The sequence below is a fragment of the Mustela putorius genome, unplaced genomic scaffold (assembly GCF_011764305.1).
Source record: "Mustela putorius furo isolate JIRA1106 unplaced genomic scaffold, ASM1176430v1.1 tig00537342_pilon_pilon_pilon, whole genome shotgun sequence".
NCBI lineage: Eukaryota > Metazoa > Chordata > Mammalia > Carnivora > Mustelidae > Mustela > Mustela putorius.
The window spans coordinates 61,223-81,263 of NW_025422464.1; the positions used below are offsets into that span (position 1 = coordinate 61,223).

At 40.5% G+C, this 20,041-nt stretch overlaps 1 non-coding gene across 1 annotated transcript; it reads left to right on the forward strand.

Moving 5' to 3' along the window:
- The first annotated feature begins 1,937 nt into the window (after positions 1-1,937).
- On the forward strand, positions 1,938-2,044 carry LOC123390399. The gene has a single exon (XR_006604975.1). It is a non-coding gene; the product is annotated as a U6 spliceosomal RNA (small nuclear RNA).
- Positions 2,045-20,041: the final 17,997 nt, after the last annotated feature.

Below are 20,041 nucleotides of genomic sequence, written 5' to 3' on the forward strand. Positions count from 1 at the left end.
GGGAGAAAACTAATATTTGAGTACCATGCTAAGGTACAAGTTAAAAAATAAAGTCGAGAGTAACATCATGCAAAATGCCAGGAGTCTGGCCCTACACTGTGAAACAACCAGATTTAAAACTTTATGTCAAAGAAGGGTTATCTAATGAGTGCAAAGATAACATATAAAATAGATCATATATCTGATTAGGTATACTGTTGCAAGAACAGCAACAACAGAAAAGACCATTAAAAACTAGGTAGAAGGACTTGGATAGATATTCCCCTTTTTAAGACCCCTTTTTAAGACCCTGGTAATCATTAGTTACCCATATGAAATGAAGCTCCACATTTAGTGACGTGTGAACCAGTATCATGAGACACCACTTCATATTCAGTAGACCAAATAATACTAGTAAACACTAGGAAAAATAAGGAGAGAATATGGAGAAATTGGAGCTCTTGTACGTAGCTTAGGGGAATGTAAAGTAGTGCACATGCTGTGCGAAAGAGTTTGGCTGCTCCTCAAACGGGGAGTGAGTGACATGCCAGGATGGCAACATAGGTATTCTCAGTTTCAAACCCCCTCCCCCACCCCAAGAACCACCAATAGCTGTCCATGGACAAGATGCTACTGACAGAATTGCTAGAATATGCAGGTGAGGCTGGGAGCCTCCCTGCACCTCAGGGGTTGTGACAGACTGCTTGAGAAGAGCCAGAGGAAAGGCTACATGCTGATCTCATTGTCCCTCCCCCAGGCCAGTGCAGCACCTTGAGGAGAGGTCTCCCTGAACCTACATTTCCTCCAGTGGGAAGAGAGGATGCAGGGTGGACAACCAGCCCCTTCTCTCTCCCTGCTGCCCACATTGTGGATCACTTTGTCGTAGCCACTACTTTGATCTCACACACAAGGGAGTCTGCAGGGCCTGGCCACTGGGAATCTTGAGGTGATAGAGAAGGGGTAGGGATTCACAGGGATCTTGGCAGACTGAATGCATACCTTCAGTGCCCAAGTTATATTCCCAACTGGTGGCTTTGCTCATCCGCAGAGCCAAAGTGGGAGTGTACTCTGATCAGGGAACTCGGCAGGGGCAGGTCTGTGTGACATGGGTCCTCAAGTGAGTTTTGCCAGCCATAAAGCCTGGTTGACCCTGTAAGGTTGATGAATCCCCACCCCACCCACGGTGGAGACTGCCTTCCAGCACCATCTGAGCTGCAGGGCTGCTGACTCTTCCTGGGAGCTGTGTGGCCTAGTGGCACTTGAACTTAAAGCTGACAGAACCAATAATTTGCAGAACAAAGTCAGTGGCCCATATCAGCCAGGGAAATTGGGATGCCAGTTGGCTTGAGTTAGGATGGTAAATGAAGAGATCTATTGGCTTTAGAACTGCTTTCCCCACTGTGCCTGGGGAGGGAAGCTAATTGGTAGTGTCACTCATCAGTGAATACAGACTTCATTCAGTCTGTCCTACGAGGAAACCTAATGACAGTGCATGCGAAGCTATGTGGCCCACTCAACAGGCATCTGCCCAGTAGCACTTGTGGACTCCCCCAAATACAGAGCAAACCTGCTGGCCTCTCCTTCCCAGGAAATTTAGGGCATTCTTGGGCCTCATTTGGACGCCTGACAATGAGCTGTACAGGACATGGGTCTCCCTCCTGCTGCCCTGCCATGTCAGGGCAACTAATGCATCAGCCCACTGGGTATGGTGTCCAGTCCTGGCCATAGAAGCTTCGCCACAGAATCCAGGCAATGCAGAGCCAGTCCTACAGCCTCACTTGTCTATGGAACAAAGCCACTAGTCCTACCCAACGGTTAGGGTTGGGTCCCCAAGCCCCTCCCAAAAATACGCTCTGAGAGTTGGCCCCACCTGCCCAAGACTTCACCCACCAGCAGACGGAGCCAGAAACCCAAACTGAGCTGATGTGACTAACCATATCTGCCAAAACAAACCTGTAGTGCTCGCTTTGGCAGCACATATACTAAAATTAGAATGATGCAGAGAAGATTAGCATGGCTCCTGCGCAAGGATGACATGCAAATTCGTGAAGCGTTCCATATTTTTAGGTGATGCTTGGATATGCCTAAACACTTCCACAGCCTCCCTTTCTCATCTCTGCAGTGAACAGAATCATCCAGATCATCAACAGCTGAAGAATGAGCAAGAAGAAATGATCAAAGAAAGACTTGCTAAAAATAAATTGGTTAAAGAAATGCTGAAAATGAAAGCAGACCTAGAAGTCCAGAGTGCTCTCCTGAATAGAGAGAGGGACTGCCTTAGAATGGCTGAGGAAGTCGAGCGAACCCGGACTTTGGAATCTAAAGCGATCCAAGAGAAGGAACAACTGAGGTCAAAGCTGGAAGAGCTGTATGAGGAAAAGGAGAGAATATTCCAGGAGATGGAAATGTTAAGGAAGCAGGTGGAGTGTCTTGCTGAGGAAAACGGGAAGTTGGTCGGTCACCAAAACCTGCATGAGAAGATTCAGTTAGTGGTGCGGCTGAAGAAGGAGAATGTCAGGCTTGCAGAGGAGACAGAAGAGTTGTGTGCTGAAAGCGTGTTTTTATAAATAAATTATTTTAAAAAAAGGAAAAGAAAAGAAAAGGAATGAGTCTTAAGGATCTTGGGCAACTACCTACCTAGGCATCAGCTTTCTGGAGACTCCTCTTGCAAAAGCAAGCCCTACCCCAGCACATTTAACAGCTGAACCAAGGAGTGTAATTACTAACTGTGTATGTGGCATTGGGGGCTGACCTTCAAGTTTCCGATGCATGTTCTGCATCCGTCCTCACCGTGTGGCAGTCGGCAGTCTGCTGTTTCAAAGTTACCATCCCATTTCAAAGCTTTGAATCAACTGTAAATACTGGGGAAACCTTTTGCCATTTTAAAATAAAAAGCCCTAGTTAAGATTTACAGTGGTTGGTAGTGTCGACAAGATGGCAGGGAAGTAGGAGGAGGCGCCTTTCAACCTGTACCCTAAAGTGAGCTGATTAAGAACTCCGATCACCCATGAAATCAGCCTGAGATCAGAATTATACACGTCTGGATCTCTACAGGGGCAGAAGACGCCAGTGGGCAGGTAAAGCGGAATGGGATCAGAGGACTGCTATCAGAAGATAAACAAAAGGGGGAGGAAGCCACCACAGGTGACTGGTTGGAAAGTAATACCTCTTACACCAATGAGAGTGCCCTGCATCTGGGAACCAGCATTTAACTTGAAGACTGGTTTGGTTGAAAGCACTAAATAAGAGCAAAGGATCGCGGAGGGTGGGGGGATTGTGGGAATCGGGGTGGCTAGGGACAGGGGCTTAAGTCCCAGGTCCCAGGACAGCCTCCCCTGGCGCTGAGCCCAAGAGAGTGCAGCGGAGAAACCAGGTCTTGGTCCCTAAGACGCCAGCGCGCCTGAGAATGCATGGGTTCTGGCTCCTGTGAGGGGATGGGAGCCATGCCTGAGGGCAGAACACGTGAGCCCTGCTACAAAGCCTGAGATATGCACGTCCCTCATCCTTCCCTGAGAGAGTTACAAAGGCCCAGCCAGCGTTCTTTGACCCGCGCCATTGTTTCAGAGCCAAGGACGCACGCCCCCAATCTCTCCCCTGACGGAGGTGCGCAAAAGCCCAGCCTGGTGCTTTCAGACCTGCGCCCTGTTCTGAGAGCCTGAGACCGCAACCCACAGCCACCCCTGAAAGAGGTGCGCGCAAGCGGGGCACTCTTAGATCCAGAAAGACCAGGCATTCCCAGCCCAGGCCGCGGGAAAAGCCCAGTGTGCAATTGCTGCTTGGAACCTCCTTGGCGGCCTGGAGCTCCCAGGCTGCCACCGCTGCCATGATTTGGGGTACAAGCAAAAGATCCTGCATCTCCAGGGACCACACTCTGAACCTGCTCTGCCAGCAGCCAAGGGGGAACTCATTTGAGCTCTGCAGCCAGACTGAGGCTTCTCTCTGAGAGGGAGGTCAGGGTGCAGTTTGTTTTCCTCTAAAACAACACAAACCATCAAAAGCAGTCAAGGTGAGAGGGGAAAAAAAAAAAAGTGAACAAACATAACAACCGCCAGAGAACAAAAGCCTGAAAAAAACCAGCTTCCTCAGAGCCCGCCCCCTTGAGGGGGGCAGGAGGACTTAACTCAGGGAACAAACATTGACTGAAGACCCAGTGGCAGGCCCCTCCCCCAGAAAACAAACCAAGAAAGAAAAAAAAAAAAAAAAAAAAAAAAAAAAAAGACTGCAAGAGAATAACCACCACTACTTCCTAGGACAACTTTCATTTTTAACTCGTTCCCACTATTCTGGTTCATTATTTTTGTATATAGATAATTTTTTAACCTATTTACCATCACAGCGAGCTGTCCAGTACATCAAATTCCATAATAACCTTCTAACCTGAACTTTTTGATACATACAGCTGTGTTTTTCTTTTACATTTCTATTTTTTGATTTCTTCTTTTTTTAAATTTTAGTTTAGTTTAGTCTAGTTTATTCCTTTTATTGTTATTTTCTAATATTCATATAGAGTTAAACTTCAAAGTAATCCCCTTTCCCCAATCAATACCACCCCTAAACCAATTTTTAATCCCGCTTTATCTTAGGAAAGTTGAGTCCTTTAACAAAGATATCAAGATACATCCAGGAAGAATCAAAACAAACTTCCTCGCCCACACTGAGAATTTACAACCACTCTCCCATCTTTTTCTTCCACCACTGTTTCTGTGTTTTTGTGTTTGTCCTGATAGCATATAAATCTTATACTTGGGGTTCTTTTTGACGAGGTTCTTCCTTTATTTGCATACATATTTTTTTTTCCTCGTGTCATATACTTCTATCACTCTTCTTGTTTGTCTGTTTTTGTTTGTATACTTCATAAATTGTACATTGGGGCCAATTTGGGCTGAACCTTCTCTTTCATCTTCCCTTTCTTTCCTCTCTCTCTCTCTTTCTTTCTCTTTTCTTTTGTCTCTCATATGGATGGGGAATCCTGATTTCTCAGAAGTGTTCCAGGGTGCAGCTTGACTGCACCATGGCCGATACATCCAGCTACACCCATTCAGTCATCTCTCACCAAAATGACTAGGAGGAGGAATGCCCAACAGAAGAAAAATACAGAGGATGGACCTTCTGCAACAGGAATTGATTAGGGCTGAACTGAAAGCGACCAGACAGGATGTTCACATTGTTAGGGCTGAGCTGAAAGCGACCAGGGATGAACTTCACAATGCTCTCAAGGAGTTCCAATCTAATAGAAATTCTCTCACAGCAGGGGTAACTGAGACAGAGGATAGAATTGGTGATCTGGAGGACAATCAGATAGAGAGAAAGGATCAGGAGGAAGCCTGGAACAAACAGCTTAGAAACCATGAAAACAGAATCAGGGAAATAAATGATGCCATGAAACGTTCCAACGTCAGAATTATTGAAATCTCTGAAGGGGAGGAGAAAGAAAGAAGTCTTAAGGACATGCCAGTGGACTGTAGGTGGTAAGGAAATTTAATAATCTTTCTTCTGCCTTTAGTTCCCATATCACACTTAACTTACAGAGAGTGTCAGAATGGATAAAGAAACATGACCCACCTATATGCTGCTCTCAAGAGACTCATTTTAGACCTAATATCATCTGCAGATTAAAAGTGAGGGGGTGCAGAAACATTTACCATGCAAATGGAAGTGAAAAGAACTCTAGGGTAGCAATACCTATATAAACAAAATAGATTTAAAACAAAATTCAAATCAAAACAAAAAACATTTTTTTTTAAAGATTTAACTTATTTATTTGAAAGAGAGAGAGAGCATAAAGAGAAAGAGAGAGAGAGATCTCACGAGTGGGGCGGAGAGGTTAGAAGGAGAAGCGGACTCCCCACTGAGCTGGGAGTCAGATGCTGGACTTGATCTAGGGCTCTGGAATCACGACCTGAGCTGAAGGCAGAAGCTTAAGTGAATGAGCCACAAATGCACCCAACAAAAAAAGGTTTTAGCACAAAGACTATAACGAGAGAAAAATAAGGACACTACATAATCATAAAGGGAATGTAAAAATACGAAAATTAAATTATAATTATAAAATTATAATTTTAAGAAAATTATACAGAGAAATTACCAGCAATGAAATTGAATCAGTCAAAAAACTACCACCACCACCAACAACAATAACAACAACAAAAACAACAACAAAACAGACCAACAAACAAAAGCCCAGGAACAGATGGCTTCTCAGCAAATATGTAATGATTATAAATACTTATGCACCCTAGATGGGAGCACCCAAATACATCAAGCAACTTAGAGGAAATGTAAAGGAAATAATGGATAATAACATAATAATAGCAGGGGAGTTTAACACACTGCTTACATCAATGGACAGATCATCCAAACAGAAAACCATAAAAAAACAGGGGCTTTGAATGACACATTTGACCGGATGGATCTAACAAATGTGTTCAGATCATTCCAAACTAAAACAATCTTTCACACATTCTTTTCAAGTGCACATGGAGCATTCCCCAGAACAGATAACTTATCAGCCCACAAAAGAAGTCTCAACAAATTTTTGAAAACCCCAAGTCATACTATGCATCTATTCTGGCCACAGTGGTAGGAAATGAGAAGTCAACTGCAAGAAAAAGTGTGGAAAGCACATAAATACATGGAAGATGGAGACCGTGCTACTGAACAATCAATGGGTCAACCAAGAAGTCAAAGAGGAAATTTAAAAGTATGTGGAAAATAACAAAAATGAAAATTCAATGTTCCAAAACTTTTGGGATGCATCAAAAGTGGTCCTAAAGGGATGTTTATAGCAATGCAGGTCTACCTCAAGAAGCAAGAACATTTCTAATAAACAACCTAACCTTACACATGAAGGAGGTAGAAAAAAAAAAAAAAAAAGAGCAAACAAAACCCAAAGCCAGAAGAATTAAGGAAATAATGGCTAGATAGAAATAATGGCTAAATAGAAACTCAAATACAATAGAATACATCAATGAAACCAGGAGGTCATTCTTTAAAAAGATCAACAAAATCAATAAACTTCTAGTCAGAGTTATCAGTGAGAGGGAGGGAGAGGGAAAAGGAGAGGGGGAGAGAGGCTCATATTCAGAAAGGAGACTGGACAAATAACTGATGTCACAGAGATACAAAGGGTGATAAGAGAATATTTTGATAAATTACATGCCAAAAAGTTACACAGCCTAGAAGAAATGGATAAATTCCAAGAAACATAAAACCTATCAAAACTGAAGCAGGAATAAAATTATACAGAGAAATTACCAGAAATGAAATTGAAACAGTCAAAAAACTACCACCACCACCACCACCAACACCACCACCACCACCAACAAAAACAACAACAAAACAGACCAATAAACAAAAGCCCAGGAGCAGATGGCTTCTCAGGCAGTTTCTACACAACACCTAAAGAAGAATCAATACCTTCTTCTCTCAAAATATTCCAGAAAAGAAGAGGATGTACATCTCACCAATTAATAGTATGAGGCCAGCTTTACTCTAATTCCAAAATGGGATTTAAAAAAAAAAAACAAAACAAAACACTTCCCCAAAAGAGACTACAGTCCAATATCTCTAGGTAACCTAGATGCAAAATACCTAGATAACCTAGATAGAAAAATACTCAACAAAATATTGGCAAACCAAGTCCAGCAATACATTTAAGATGCCATTTATCTCAAATAAGAAGGATTTATTTCTGGGATCAAAGGGTGCAAGTTTGGTTCAGTATTTGTAAATCAATCACTGTGATGCATGACAATGGAAAAACCATATGATCATCTCAGTCAGCGCAGAAGGAGCATTTGACAAAGTACAACATACATTCATGATAAGATAACTCAAGAAAGTAGGGTGAGAGGGAACAATCCTCAACATAACAACAGCCATATACTAAAAATCTCACAGCTAACATCCTCAGTGGGGGGTGGGGGGAGGGGAGGCGGGGAGGGGGACTGACAGTTTTCCCTAAGGTCAGGAGCAAGACAGAAATGTCCACTCTCACTAGAAAAAAAGATCAGCAAATAAAGCCTAAAACCAGCATGAAGGGAAATAAAGATTAGGCCCAAAATAAATGATATAGAAAGAACAACAACAAAACCAATACAGATCAAGAAAACTAAGGGCTGGTTCTTGGAAAGAATGAGTAAAGTTGTTTAGCCCCTAGCCAGACTGACCAAACAGAAAAAGACCCAAATAAATAAAAGTCACAAATGAAAGAGGAAAGATCACAACAAACACTACAGAAATACAAACAATCATAACAGAATACTATGAAAAATTATATGCCAACAAACTGAGCAACGTGGAAGAAATGGGCGAATTCCTAGAAACATATAAACTACCAGAACTGAAACAGGAGGAAAAGGAAAATTTGAAGAGATCCATGACCAGCGAAGAAATAGCATCAGTAATCAAAAATCTCCCAACAAACAAAAGCCCTGGGCCAGATGGCTTCCCAGGGGAAGTCTACCAGGCATTTAAAGAAGAGTTCATGCTACTTTTCTCAAACTGTTCCAAAGAAATTGAAAAGGAAGCTCCTTCTATGAGGCCAGCATTACCTTGAATCCAAATCCAGGCCCAGACCCCACTAAAAAGGAGAACTACAGGCCAAAATCTTTGATGAACCTGGATGCAAAAATGCTCAACCAAATACTCGCAAATCAGATTTACCAGTACCTTAAAAGGTTTCTTCATCACGATCAAGTGGGATTTATTCCTGAGCTGCAGATGTGGTTCAGTGCTTGGAAACCAATCCAAACGACAGGCCCGACAGGCCACATTAATAAAAGGAGCAGAACCACATAGCCCCCTCACTAGATGCAGGAAAAAAAAAAATTGACAAAATAAAGCATCCTTTCTTGATAATCAACAATGTAGGGATATGGGCCAAACCTCAACATCATAACAGCCATAAGCCATTATCTTTCTTAAGGGTGAAAAACTGAGAATTTTTCCCCTACCTACAATCAGGAACAAGACAAAGATGTCCACTCTCACCATTAATATTTAACATAATACTGGAATTCTTGACCTCAGCAATCAGACAACAAAGAGAAGTAAAAGGCATCCAAAATGGCAAGGGAGAAGTCAAACTTCCACTATTTGCATATGACAGGATACTCTGTGTAGAAAACCCAAATAATTGCTTGCACTCATACATGAGATATGAAATCTATGTGCAGAAATCTGTTGCATTTATATACATTAATAATGAAGCATCAGAAAAAGAAATGAAGGTATCCAACCCATTTGCAATTGCACCAAAACCAATAACATACCCAGGAATAATCTTAACTACAGAGGTAAAAGTTTTGTACTCTGAAAACCATACAACACTTATGAGAGAAATTGAAGAGGACACAAAGAAATGGAAAAGTATCCCAGGCTCGTGAAGTAGAAGTAAAAACGCTGTCAAAATGTGTATACTACACAAAGCTATCTGTACATTTAATGAAATCCCTATAAAAATACCACCTGCATACTTCCTGGAGCTAGAACAAAGAATCCTAAAATTGGTATGGCTCCACAAAAGACCCTAAAGAGCCAAAGCAATCCTGAAAAAGAAAAGCAAAACTGGCAGCACCAGGATTCCAGATTTCAAGGTATATTACAAAGGTGTGAGCATTAAGACAGAATGGTACTGACACAAAAACAGACTTTTGGATCAATGGAACAGAATAGAAAACCCAGAAATGGACCCTCAACCATCTGGTCAACTAATCTTTGACGAATCAGGAAAGAGTATCCACAGAAGGAAAAGACACAGTCTCTTCAACAAATGGCATTGGGGGAACAGGAGGGCAACACACAGAAGAATGAATCTGGGCCGCTTTCTTACACCATCACAGAAACAAGCTCAGCATGGGTCCAAAAGACCTGGATGTGAGGCAGGAAACCATCAAAATCCTAGAAGCAACTGCTTTGACCTTGGCTGTAGCAACTTCTTACTACACACATCACCAGAGGCAAGGGAAAACAAAACAAAACAACAAAACAAAAACAGCAAAAATGAACAATTGGGACTTCAAGAAGATAAAAACCTTCTGTACAGCAAAGGAAACAAAAAACAAAACTAAAATGTAGCTTATGGAATGGGAAAAGATATTTGCAAACATATTTGATAGCGGGTGAGTATCCAAAATCCATAAGGAAGTTATCAAACTCAATATCCCCAAAATAAACAATCCAGTTAAGAGATAGGCAGAAGACGTGAATAGACACCTTTTCAAAGAAGACATCCAGACATCCTAATAGACACTTGAAAAGGTGCTCCCCATCACTCATCATCAGGGAAATACCAATGAAAACCACAGTGGGATACCTCCTCACACCTGTCAGAATGTCTCAAATTAATGACAGGGGAAACAATAGTTGTTGGGGAGGATGCTGACAAATGGGCGCCCTCTTGCACTGTTGGTGGGAATGCAAACTGGTGCATCCATTCTAGAGAACAGCATGGAGGTTCCTCCAAAAGATAAAAATAGAATTACCCTATGACCCAGCAACTGAACTGCTAGGTATTTATTTATTCAAAGGATATGAAAACACAGATTTGCAGGGGAACATTCACCCCATTGTTTATGGCTGCATTATTAACAGTAGCCAAACTATGGAAAGAGGCCAAATATCCACTGGTGGAAGAACGGATACACACAATGGAATATTACTCAGCCATCAAAAATATTGAAACCTTCCCATTTGCAATGATGTGGAAGGGGCTGGAATGCATTATGCGGAGGGAAATAAGTTAGTGAGAGAAAGGGAAATACTGTAAGATCTCCCTCATTTGTGGAATTTAAGAAAGAAAGAGAACAAATGAACATATGGGAAGGAGGAAAAAGAAAAGAAGGAGAGAGGGAAGCAAATCACAAGAGACTCTTAATGATGGAGAACAAACTGAGTGTTCACACAGGAGGGGGTGGGTTGGATGGGTGGCGGGCACTGAGGAGGGTGCTTGTGATAAGCACTCGGTGTTCTAGGTAAGTAATGAATCACCGAATTCTACTCCAGAAACCAGTATTGCAGTGTATTTTCACCAACTAAAATTTAAATTTAAAAAAAAGAAGAAGGGGAAAAAATACATAAGGAACATATAAAGCTCAACAGTCCAATAATGAGCTATCCAATTTAAAATGGGGCAGAATTATGAATAAACATTTTACCAAAGGGCTAGCTCATTCTTGAGAGATAGTGAAACAGTTCAAGTTTGAGCACACCTTTCAAATGCAAACCAACTAAATCCAGAGCCCACTTTCCAAGTGTTTCTTGCACTCTCAGTCACTTTACCCTGACCTAAATATGTCAAGTCCAGGTGCCAGGTAACTAGCAGAAGGCCCTAGAAATTATCTAAATCAGGCAAAGGAAACTTGCTTACAGTTTCACAGGTGCTTTTCCACAGGAACACTGGAAAGGCTCCTGTCCACATTTTCTCCTCTCACCTCCTCCTGATCCTGGTGCATCCCCAGAGAGGCAACTGTCTTCTTCCCATCTCCCTGCACTATGGTGTGGCCCCTTCTTTTGGGATAGGCAAATGTAAGAAATCTGCTTCAATGTCAATTATTTCCTAATCTGTTGGCCTCACCATACCAATAAATAAATAATTAGATAATAATAAAGCCTATGTTTTAAAACACAAATATCCAGAATGGATATATCTGTGGGCATACTGGTGTTTGCCATGGGAAAATTGGTGTTTTCCAAGGGCTGAGAAGAGGTGGAATAGGGAGTGCCTGGCTTATGGGCAGAGAGTTTACATTTGTGGTGATGAAAATGTTTTTGAACTAGATTTGGGTGGTATAGGTATAACACCATAAATGTATTAAATCCCTCTGAGCTGTGTGGTTTAAAACGTTAATTTTATGTTATGTGAATTTTCCATAAAACAAGGAAAAGATAGAGGCGAATAGGTAACTTGAGTTCAATTCAAGGTTTGCGTATCTTGCAACCTGCAAATACACACCGCTTTCACTTCCATTTCCACCTTTGGATTATAACATCGTGTACTTTGAAAACATAAAATTCTCAATGCATACTCCCTTAGATGTATGTAATTTCCCTTACTGATAAAATGAGACAATTAGGGGATTGGAAAGAAAATAGTAAAAATCTATTTATTTTTGGTCAAGATTTGGGACATAGACCTACCCAGTCACTTTTAAGTATGTATGTAAAACATATTTTTAAAACTATTTCTGTAAAGTCAGTCAAGAACTGCTTGAGAAAAGTATAAAAGTCATTCTTGCATATTTTGCAAATGTTCCCAAGAAGTGTAGAAAATTTGGACTTGAACTGATTCACTCATAGGTGGTACCCTGCTACTGGTATTTCAAGACAACTCATGTTGGTTTTGGTTAAACAACTTCTTCCTTAATATTGGAAATGTTATAAGACATATCAGTAGCTCATTTGAAAGTGCTAGACACTCAAAGGATAATGACTGCCATGCCATCCCACTGTATTTCCTGCTTTTTTGCATGTGATAAATGAAGCTTTTATTATATGTTTATTCAAAGTATTTGAATGTACTGAGCAGTCCCCAAATCTCCAATGATCATTTCAATGAGCGCAACGTAGTCCAAACACCAAGAAACATCTCTTTGATGTTTCACACGTCATCAGGCCAAACACAAAGAAACATCACTTTGATTCTAAGATCCTCCAAACCCCCACCCCTACCCCCCAGGTGCAATATTCTAATGCCTCCTCTTCATTGCACATATTTTCAGCTCAGAGAGAGATCAAATAAATTCATGAGTAAATTTGAGGCTTTAGTCAGATGAGGATTTTTTCCCCCAGATCAAATAATGTGCTCAATTCTGTATGACTAGCTTTTTAGTTTTTAGGGTTTTTGTTTGTTTGCTTGCTTGTTTTTTGTTCATTGATTGGTATGTTTCAGTGCTGGAAATTAAATATGGATATTTAAGGCTTTGAGAGGAATTTATTCACTAGTTTCATTTAGTATTTTTCCCCCAAACCTTTACATTTTAATGGAAAGGCAGGCCAGTATTTTCAAAAATTATTCACATGAGTGTACTTCCACATACCCACTCAGCCTCTTCTGACCTGCTTTTATTTCAGTTATTCATAAAATGTTTCCACAAAACATTTTCAAGCATCTGTTGGAAGGACTCATCCCCTGAAGAGGTTATCAACTAAATCCCTTAGAAACAGTTCATCATTAGAGAATTCAGCATCATTTTAAAGTCTTGATGATTTCCTCTAGTATCCTTCAGGCCTATGTATGACAAAGCACCCACATTAGTTGAGAAACACGGTAATATGGTAATAATAATGAAAACAGGAGAGCAGAAGCTATATCAATATCTGTGCCATTATTAGATGAGTATGGAGATGTCTCATGACATGATGTAACAAAACTATGGTGGATAAAACTATCATATTGAACTATTGACTCCTGTTAAAACGGAAAATATTCTTGTAAGCTCTTGCTTTTCTAGAAGTATGTGGTACATACGCATCTAAATATTCAAATATTTTTACTATGTTATATGTACCACTAGTAAATTTTTTTGTTTCCAAGGTAATCACTTGGGGAAAAATTATTTTTAGGTTACCATTTTGCCACATGCACATGATATTACCTTAGAGACTGAGCAAATAACTGAAGACTCCCAGAGGCTCCAACTAAAATCGCATATCTTGGCATTGTATCCTCCATAAATCAACTCTTAATAAAACAACAAATATCATATCTTGCTGTCTACTCTTGATGTTTATTAAAGATTCTTAAAGTTAGTTTTTGCGCATCAGTTTTTCCCTTGGGGCGTGCTGTTTCACCATTTGGTGAGAAGGTGGTTCAGGCTGAGTCATCTATCCCATAGCACTCTTCATATGGATAACTGTCATATTTCAGGATGGATGATAGTACCCTTCACCTTTGTCACTAAGTGCCAATATTTTGCTATGTGCCATTCTCTTATCTCTGTGTCTATAATACACACTTATAAATACACACATGCGAAACTTTTAGACAGCTGCAAATATGAAATCTCACTCTTAAGTACTTCAGTCTACATCCTTGAAGAAAGACACTTCCACACACTCCAGTGCTGTTTCCATTCCTAATACAATTAAGTATCACTGTCCAGTATACCTAATATATCATCACTTTCTACTCGCCCTATTGGTGAAAAAGTATGTCCTAAATAGTATAAGATGGCCACATATGACACTTGACAGACTTGATGATAGTAGTTTATGAGACACATATGTTCACAGACAAATGGGAGGGGCTATCAAATGCCATGTGAGGGCACATTGGGGATGGTACTCAGGAGCACAGTGAATCAACCGGCAGGGTTTGGATGGCACTTGGTTTTGTGGTGTCAAGTGATACCTGATTCCTCAAAGAGGATGTGATTAGTTTGTTTGAATAATTGCATGGTCTGGCAATGATGGGAAATCTGTTAGGTTGACCAAATGACATTAAGCTGCTTTGGCTGACAGAGGAACTACCTAGGCAAGGAGGCTTTGTACTGTGTGGGGGTTATATCCAGCAAGAACACAGGAACTCATGCTAGGCGCTGGAGCCCTCAGAGGCTCCAAGATGTCATGGCAGCACTTTAAATTTAATACAACATTGAGGTGCCAGAATTTAATGTGAGAAACGTGGCATAGTACCACAATGAATATTCATGTATGTTTTTCTTTGAATGTCAATTTTTCCCAATACTTTTGAATATCTATGTAGGAATTAAGTACCAGACCCTCATGGTAACTCCAGGATTACTTGATGAAGAACATCCAAGCTGTTTGACAAGGAACATCCCCCTGTACTTTCCCACAGTAATGTTTAAGCATTCTACCACATTCTCTACAACCTCATCAACACTTGTTATTTTCTGATTTTTAAAACTGTCATTCTAGTGGTCGGAAGGGATATTGCAGTATACTTTTAAGTGTTCTTCAGCAGGTTGATCTCTAGCTTCCAAGTGTTTGATTTCCTTCCAAACTTTTTCTTGTGGTTGAGTTCCAGTTTCAAAGCACTGTGGTCTAAGTAGGGGCAGGGAATAATCTCAGTCTTTTGGTATCAATTGAGCCCTGATTTGTGACTCAGTATGTAGTCTATTCTGGAGAAAGTTCCATGTGCACTCGAGAAGAATGAGCATTCTGTTGTTTTAGGATGGAATGTTCTGTATATATCTATGAGGTCCATCTTGTCCAGTGTGTCACTGAATGCTCCTGTTTCCTTATTGATTTTCTGTTTGGATGATCTGTCTGTTACTGAGAGCAGTGTGTTAAGATCCCCTACAGCTAATATACTCATATCAATATGACTCTTCATTTTAATTAACAAAAAGGCTTATGTATTTGGCTGCTCCCATATTGGGGGCATAAATATTTACAATTGTTAGAACTTCTTGGTGGATAGACCCTTTCAGAATGAGGCAGTGTCCCTCTGTATCTCTGAATACAGTCTTTAGCTTAAAATCTGACTTATCTGATACGAGAATCACTACCTCACCTTTCTTTTGAGGCCCGTTGGTATGAATGATGGTTCTCCATCCTGTCCCTTTCAGTCTGGTTGTATCTTTTATCTTTAGGTTCCAAATGCTCCTCTTGTAGACAGCATGTGGACGGGTCCTGTTGTTTTATCCAATTTGCAACCCTGTGTCGTTTTATGGGAGCATTTAGTCTGTTCACGTTGAGAGTGATTGTTGACAGATATGTTTTTCTTGACATCATGTTGCCTCTGAAGTCCTTGTTTATATAGATTGTCTCCATAAATTTCTGTTCTATGTCACACTTGGGTTCCTTCTTCTTTTATAAAGCACCCCCCACTTAATATTTCTGCAGTGCCAGCTTGGTGGTCATGTATTCTTTTAAATCTTGGATTCTTTTAAATCCTGTCTTGGAAGCTGTTTAGCCCCCCTTCCATTTTGAATGTCAGTCTTGCTGGATAAAGTATTCTCAGCTGCAAGTTCTTCTCATTTAGTGCCCTGAATATGTCTTGCCAGCCCTTTCTGGCTTGCCAGGTTTCTGTGGACAGGTCTGATGTTATTCTGATGGACTTCCTCTGTACATAAAGAATCTCTTTCTCCCTAGCTGCCTCAGAAGCTCTTGTCTAAAATCATGATTTGTAAATTTCCCAAGCAAGTGTCTGGAGATCTTTCTAGATTCTTTGATCTTGGTGGGTGTCCTTTCTGCCTCTAGAACATGAACGCTTGTTCCATTCCCCATACTGGGGACATTTTCATCCAGAATTTGTTCAAGTATATCTTCTAGTCTTCTCTCTTTCTCCACCCCCTCAGGGATCCCAATCATTCTGATGTTGGAATGTTTCACGGCATCATTTATTTCCCTAATTCTGTTTTCATGGCTTCTAAGCTGTTTGTTCTATGCCTCCTCCTGATCCTTTTTCTCTATGAGTTTGTCCTCTGGATCACTAATTCTATTTTCTGCCTCAGTTACTCTGCTGTTAGAGAGTATTTAGATTAGATTGGATCTCATTGATAGCATTTTTAACTACTGCCAGGTGGCTCTCACTTCCATCCTTTGAGATTCTATGTTTTCCCTGATTATTTTCTCCAACCTAGCCATTGCCTGGAGAACTGTTACCCTGAATTTCCTTCCATATCCAATGGTTCTGTGGGAGAGGGTAGTCTTTGAATTCTTCCTCTGTTGGGTATTCCTCCTCCTAGTCATTTTGGTGAGAAGTCATTGAGGAGATGTCTGGCTGAATATATCAACCACGATCCATGGAAGGTGCACCCTGGAAAGTTTTGGAGTGATCAGAAGTCACCACTAAAAAGAAACAAACAAACAAACAAAAAAAAAAAAAAAAAAAAAAGAAAGAAAAAGAAAGAGAGAGAAGGAGGAAAAAAAAAGAGAGAAGCCAGGCCAAATGGTCCCTCAAGGTAAGTTCTTTGAGGTATATGACCAAAAACAGACAAACAAAAAGACTGACAAAAGTAAATGACAAGGAAAAAAGAAAAAAGAAAAAGAAAAAGAAGAACCCAGCCAAAATGAACCCCAAGAATAAGATTTATATAATACCAGAACAAAAAGAAATACACAGAAACATTGACAGGAAAAAGATGGGAGGGTGGTTACAAATCCTCAAGGTGGGTGAGGAAGGTTACTTTGGTTCTCCCTGGGTGTATCTTGATATCTTTATTAAAGGACTCAACTTTCAAGAGATAAAGGGAAATTAAAATTGGTTTCTTTTTTAAATTTATCTACTTTTTATTTATTTTCGGCATAACAGTATTCATTATTTTTTCACCACACCCAGTGCTCCATGCAATCCGTGTCCTCTCTAATACCCACCACCTGGTTCCCCCAACCTCCCACCTCCCGCCCCTTCAAAACCCTCAGATTGTTTTTCAGAGTCCATAGTCTCTCATGATTCACCTCCCCTTCCAATTTACCCAAACTCCCTTCTCCTCTCTGACTACCCATGTCCTCCATGCTATTTGTTACGCTCCACAAATAAGTGAAACCATATGATAATTGACTCTCTCTGCTTGACTGATTTCACTCAGCATAATCTCTGCAAGTCCCATCCATGTTGCTACAACAGGTCGGTATTCATCCTTTCTGATGGAGGCATAATACTCCATAGTGTATATGGACCACATCCTCCTTATCCATTCATCCGTTGAAGGGCATCTTGGTTCTTTCCACAGTTTAGCAACCATGGCCATTGCTGCTATAAAAATTGGGGGACAGATGGCCCTTCTTTTCATGACATCTGTATCTTTGGAGTAAATACCCAGGAGTGCAGTGGCAGGGACATAGGGAAGGACAATCTTTAATTTCTTGAGGAATCTCCACACTGTTCTCCAAAGAGGCTACACCAACTTGCATTCCCACCAACAGTGGAAGAGGGTTCCCCTTTCTCCACATCCTCTCCAACGCAAGTTGTTTCCTGTCTTGTTAATTTTGGCCATTTTAACTGGTGTAAGGTGATATCTCAGTGTGGTTTTAATTTGAATCTCCCTGAGGGCTAGTGATGATGAACATTTTTTCATGTTTGATAGCCATTTGTATGTCTTCAATGGAGAAGACTCTGTTCATATCTTCTTCCCATTTTTTGATATGTTTGCCTGTTTCGTGTGTGTTGAGTTTGAGGAGTTCATTATAGATCCTGGATATCAACCTTTTGTCTGTACTGTCATTTGCAAATATCTTCTCCCATTCCGTGGGTTGCCTCTTTGTTTAGTTGACTGTTTCCTTTGCTGTGCAGAAGCTTTTGATTTTGATTAAGTCCCAAGAGTTTATTTTCGCTTTTGTTTCCTTTGCCTTTGGAGACATATCTTGAAAGAAGTTGCTGTGGCTGATATCGAAGAGATTACTGCCTATGTTCTCCTCTAGGATTCTGATGGATTCCTGTCTCACGTTGAGGTCTTTTATCCATTTTGAGTTGATCTTTGTGTACGATGTAAGAGAATTGTCGAGTTTCATTCTTCTACATATAGCTGTCCAGTTTCCCAGCACGATTTATTGAAGAGACTGTCTTTTTTCCACTGTATTTTTTTTTCCTGTTTTGTCAAAGATTAATTGACCATAGAGTTGAGGATCCATATCTGGGCTCTCTACTCTGTTCCACTAGTCTATGTGTCTGTTTTTATGCCAGTACCATGCTGTCTTGGTGATCACAGCTTTGTAATAAAGCTTGAAATCAGGTAACGTGATGCCCCCAGCTTTATTTTTGTTTTTCAACATTTCCTTAGCGATTCGGGGTCTCTTCTGATTCCATACAAAGTTTAGGATTATTTGCTCCAGCTCTTTGAAGAATACCGGTGGAATTTTGATGGGAATGGCATTAAAAGTATAGATTGCTCTAGGCAGTATAGACATTTTAACAATGTTTATTCTTCCGATCCAAGAGCATGGAATGGTCTTCCATCTTTTTGTTTTTTCTTCAATTTCTTTCATGAGTGTCCTGTAGTTCCAGGAGAGGTCCTTTACCTCTTTGGTTAGCTTTATTCCCAGGTATCTTATGGTTCTTGGTGCTAGAGTAAATGGAATCAATTCTGCAATTTCCCTTTCTGTATTTTCATTGTTAGTGTATAAGAAAGCAACTGATTTCTGTACATTGACTTTATATCCTGCCACGTTGCTGAATTGCTGTATGAGTTCTAGTAGTTTGGGGGTGGAGTCTTTTGGGTTTTCCATATAATGAATCATGTCATCTGCGAAGAGAGAGAGTTTGACTTCTTCCTTGCCAATTGGGATACCTTTTATTTCTCTTTGTTGTGTGATTGCTGTTGCTAGGACTTCTAATACTATGTTGAACAAGAGTGGTGAAAGTGGGCATCCTTGTGTTCCTGATCTCAACGGGAAGGACGCAAGCTTTTTCCCATTGAGGATGATATTTGCTGTGGGTCTTGCATAGATAGATTTGATGAGGTTCAGGAATGTTCCCTCTATCCCTATACTTTGAAGCGTTTTAATCAGGAACGGATGCTGGATTTTGTCAAATGTTTTTTTTTTCTGCATCAATTGAGAGGACCATGTGGTTCTTCTCTCTTCTCATATTAATTTGTTGTATCACATTGATTGATTTGCGAATGTTGAAACATCCTTGTAGCCCAGCCCAGGGATGAATCCCACCTGATCATGGTGGATAATCTTTTTAATGGGTTGTTGGATCCTGTTGGCTAGGATCTTGTTGAGAATCTTAGCATCCATATTCATCAGTGATATTGGTCTGAAATTCTCCTTTTTGGTAGGGTCTTTGCCTTGTTTGGGGATCAGGGAGCTGATCTCTTCATAGGAAGAGTCTGGAAGTTTTCCTTCTGCTTCAATTTTTTGAAACAGTTTCAGGAGAATAGGTGTTATTTCTTCTTTGAAAGTTTGGTAGAATTCCCCAGGGAATCAGTCAGGTCCTGGGCTCTTATTTTTTGGGCGGTTTTTGATCACTGCTTCAATCTCGTTATTAGATATTGGTCCGTTCAGGTTGTTAATTTCTTCCTGGTTCAATATTGGTGGTTTATATTTTTCCAGGAATGCATCCATTTCATCTAGGTTGCTAAGCTTATTGGCATGTAACTGTTGATAATAACTTGTTATGATTGTTTCTACTTCCTTGGTGTTGGTTGTG